General features: G+C 48.1%; 1 non-coding gene across 1 annotated transcript; it reads left to right on the top strand.

Moving 5' to 3' along the window:
- The first annotated feature begins 238 nt into the window (after positions 1-238).
- LOC119935467 lies at positions 239-376 on the top strand. The gene has a single exon (XR_005453347.1). It is a non-coding gene; the product is annotated as a small nucleolar RNA SNORA7 (small nucleolar RNA).
- Positions 377-4,744: the final 4,368 nt, after the last annotated feature.

Genomic DNA, 4,744 nt, shown 5'->3' with positions numbered 1-4,744 from the left:
TATGCTTCTTGCTCTGTTTTTTGCCGAAATGCACTCAAAGTCCCTGATCTGTCAACTCTGAGTGAGCACTTTGTGCAGAGCACTGTACTAAGTAAGCACTTGGTAGCGTACACTTCAGTTAGTAAACATGATCCTTGCCCTCAAGGAGTTAACAGTTTAATGAGGAATCAGTCAAACATTAAAATAAATTACAAGGAAGAGAAGCAACTGAGTTTAAGGATATGTACATTAGGACTGTCCCCTCTCAGGGTCACACCTGGAGAGTTTCCAGTACTCTACCAGTCTTGACTACAGGAGGGAGAGTCAAGCAGAGGAATATCCATTCCATTCCTAGCTTGGGCAGTGGCTAGCGAGTGGAAGAAAATCTGCTACAAGTCTAAACTCACCTGTGCTGGGCAGCAGCAGCATGGGAAAGAATCAAGGGTGGAGACTCAAGTCTACTGTGTGGAAGGAAGCTGTGCTCAACCACTTCCAAATTTTTACCAAGAAAACTCTATTGGAGATGCTACCAGAATGATTGCAGATGGAGGTGAAGCATTCTAGTACAGTGCTGTGCACACAGTAAGTGCTCAATAAATATGATTGAATGAATGAATTCTGGGAGAGATGTGTCCATGAGGTCTCTATAGGTCGGAGATGACAGCATAAGACAAAACATAAGTGCTTTGGGAGTAGGCATGGGGTAAGGTAACTAAGTGCTTAGGGAGTGGAATTAAGTACCTGGGAGTGGCAGTAGTGAGGGAAGATAGGGTGAGGGGACATGAGAGCTTAATCTGGGAAGGCTTCTTGGAAGAGATATGATTTCAGTAGGGCTTTGAAACTGGGGAAAATTCTGATCTGCCAAAAAAAATAGCATCTGTTGAGCACTTACTATGGCCCAAACACTACTAAGTGCCGGGGTAGACGCAATATAGAAAGATCGAACACAGACTCTGTCTCACCCGGGGCTCACAATCTAAAAAGGCTGCACCTTTGTAATATGAGCTTCAAAATCATTGTTTTGAACTGCAGTGCGTACAAGAACTTGGAAATGTGAAAAAATGCACCGAAATGGGATTTGCAATTTTCATTTATTGTTTTCTTTATTCATCTCCCCCTCTCAGCCCCACAGCGCTTATGTCCAAGTCTATAATTTATTTATTTATATTAATGTCAGTCTCCCCCTCTAAACTGTAAGCTTGTTGTGGGCAGGGAATGTATCATCAATCGTATTTATTGAGCGCTTACTATGTGCAGAGCACATCTGCATCTGTTTATTGTTACATTGTACTCTCCCAAGAGCTTAGTACAGTGTTCTGCACACAGTAAGCACTCAATATATATGATTCGCTGACTGACTGACTCTCTTCAACTTAAGAAGCAGCATAGCCTGATGGATAGAACACAGGCCTGGCTGCCAGAAGGGCCTGGTTTCTGATCCCAGCTCTGCCACTTGTCTGTTTCATGACCCTAGGCAAGTCACTTAACTTTTCTATGTCTCAAATACCTCACCTGAAAAATGGAGATTAAGACCATGAGCCATATGTGGGACATCGACTGTGTCCAACCTAATTAGCTTGTATCTACCCCAGCACTTAGTACAGTGCCTGCCACATAGTAAGTGCTTAACAAATACTGTAAAAAAAAACCCTTATAGAGGCTGATAGGAGTTCTTTCTTCCCACCCTCCTACGGAGTACATGACCTTCCCGCTCTTTGTTTGAGGTTGCTTTTCAGAACAGTGTTTCTCTGCTGATTTTCCTGAGGGCAGCCTGTCAGAAGTTACGTGTGTCTCTTGCCCAGTCCAATTTGAAAACTTTCAACATCTCTGGGCCCGTTTCATGCTTTATCATCCACAGACTGTTCAAGCCCAAAATCAGCCCATTTGGAAGTCTTTACTGTAATAACTGGGATATGAGCACAAAGTCTGGAAGGTTCCCAAATAAGTAAGCTTTAAACCATAATTTCTTGGTACAAAAGCTTCTTTTTGTCAAATTATATGTATTTTCAGCAAGACCTCCTATACAGCACTGGGCCCCTTTTCCATTATCAACTCAAAGGGAAACGTTCACTGACTTTTGCGTCAAAGTCGATGGACAACTTCCCTTTATTCTCTGTGCATGTACCTAGGGCGTGCACCTGTGGGTGTTCGCGTGTGCCTGGAGTGGACCTTTGAGTGTGTTTGTGTGTTTCTGTATGTGTCTAGGGGTTGAATCTGAATGGGTGTTGGTCTGTGAATGTGTGTGTGTGTGTGTGTGTGTGTGTGTGTATCCCTAGGGTAAGTGTCTGGCAGAGCCTGTGCCTCTGTGTATGCACATGTGTGTGTGTGTATACCTGGGGTGTGCATCTGGATGTGTGTCTGTGCCTCTGTGTGTGTTCAGGGTACAAACTGAGCTCTGTCACTGGGGAGAACTTGGAGCTTCTGGGCTGACTCACCCAGGAATCAGAAGTCCTGAGTTCTACTCCCAGCTCTTCCACTTGTCTGCGGGGTGGCCTTGAGCAAATCACTTCTCTTCTCCGTGGCTCAGTTTCCTCATCTGTGAAACAGGAATTCAATGTCTCTCCTCCCTCCCTCCCTCTTAGACTATGAACCGATGAGAGATAGAGACAGTGTCTGACCTGATTTTCTAGTACCTACCCCAATGCTCTATACAGTGCTTGGCCCAGTTTAAGCACTTAACAAATTTTATTATTATCATTGAAATAAAAACCAAATTACAAACTCCCCAGGACAGTGGTTCCAGGAGAAAGTGGGGACTGTGTGTGGTCTCCATGGTCAGGGTGGAAGAAAGCTGGAATAAAAGCAGGGTAAAACCCCAGGAAGGATGGGTGGGGACAGGGGAAGGGGCCCCTCCTCATTTATTGAGAAATGGGCAGAGATGGTTTGGAGAAGTTTGGGATCAGGATGGTTATTACATCTTTATGACATTTCTTGGGCACAAAGAAATCTCCCCTGTCCGTTTTCACATGGGACCAAATTTCCATGATCGAAGGGGAAAGACCAAGGTGTCCCCAGACCCAAAGGGAAAGTTCTGCCGAATTTTAAAGGCCAACTTTACTTCATGATTCCTTCTGGATACAGAAGCCCTACCTGGGGTCAGGGGAAGATTCTCCAACGAGAGGCACAAATGTTGGTCACCAAGGCCAAAACATCTGGTTCCTCTGTTTTCCCCTCTCCGCTGGCACTGGGTGATACACCAAGAGTTGCCATGGGCAATACAATCCCATCAACCTTATGGACTTACATTAACTTACTCCCACACCAGAAAAACGGGACACTTAGAGTGGTCATGACTGAGGGGACAGCTAGAGGGACTTTTCAACTGTTGATTCCTGGCCTCCTCTGCAGTCTGTGAGACCAGGAAACGGGAAGACTCCCCTCTCCCAGTCAGATCCAACTTACCCACTCCTTTCCTCCTAGAGCAATAAGCCGTGTGAACAGAAACTTTTGTTCACAGCCTAAGAATGTCTGTTCTGGCCAGCTATTCCTCATATATGTTGCCTCTCCGAATGCTCTGGGGTTTGTTCGAGAGGTGAAAGAGGAAAGCCCAAACTTAGAACAACCTCGCCGAGGCTGGCATCCATTTCTTGCCTATCCTGTTTGTCCAAAATCTTAGACGCTGGCTGACTTACCCCTCACCAGCTGGGCACAGACCCTACCTTCACACTGTGGTTATTGCATCACGGGAAAGGGGTGTAGCGAGCAGGGACCCGGGAATGGGGGAAGAGGAGCCCAGGGGAGAGGCTTGGGTCTGATCAGTTGGCAGGCAGCATCTAGATTCTGAACACCAACGAGAAATAGTGTACCAGGTCGAGAATTTCCAGCCCTGTTTCTTCCGGGCAACGGGTTCCTGAGGCGTGACGTCAGAGAAAGCAATGCATCTCTCACAGGGTCTTTCTCCTACTGCCCCATTTCGCCCTCCTGGTCCTGGTCCAGGGTGGGTAGAGGAGGGCAAAGGGAGGTGCAGCCCCCGCCTCTGGATGCCAGCGGGTTCCCCTGCAAAAATCGCCCCCACTTTGGGGCTGCTGGAGGCAGGGAAGTTGCCCGGGCTGGGGGATAGAGGAGAGACAGAGCAGACTCTCTGCGGCCTCCTTCCCTTCTTCTTCCCCCCATCTTCTTCCTCCTCTCACCCTCCCCTCACCCCCTTCCTCTTCCTCCTCCTTCTGGACTATAAGCTGGAGAAGCAGCGTGGCTCAATGGAAAGAGCACGGGCTTTGGAGTCGGAGGTCGGGGGTTCAAATCCCGGCTCCTCCACTGTCAGCAGTGTGACTTTCGGCAAGTCACTTTAACTTCTCTGGGCCTCAGTTATCTCATCGGTACAATGGGGATTAAGACTGTGAGCCTCTTGGGACAACCTGATCACTTCGTAACCAGCGCTTAGAACAGTGCTTTGCACATAGTAAGCGCTTAATAAATGCCATAAAAAAGCTTATTGTGGGCAGGAAACTACTCTATGGCACTTTCTCTCCCAAGCGCTTACTGCAGTGCTGTGCACACGGTAAGCGCTCAATAAATAGTTGATTGATGATTGATCCTTCTCCCACCTCCTCCCTCCTCCCCCCTTCCTCCTCTCCTTTCTCCTCTCCCCTTTCTCTTCCTTCTCCGAGGGGGGAGAGCCCCTCGGTGGGGGGCTAAGGAGGCCTGGGACCCCCTCCACCGAGCGACGGGAGCGAAGGGCAGAGGAGAGGCCTGGCGAGAGCTCGGTCCCTGCAGAGGGAGCTCCTGCCCCAAATTTCTCTCTCTCCAGACCCCAGGAGTCCGGGAT

Source organism: Tachyglossus aculeatus, chromosome 11 (assembly GCF_015852505.1).
Source record: "Tachyglossus aculeatus isolate mTacAcu1 chromosome 11, mTacAcu1.pri, whole genome shotgun sequence".
Classification (NCBI taxonomy): domain Eukaryota; kingdom Metazoa; phylum Chordata; class Mammalia; order Monotremata; family Tachyglossidae; genus Tachyglossus; species Tachyglossus aculeatus.
This window is presented reverse-complemented; position numbering and strand designations above follow the sequence as displayed.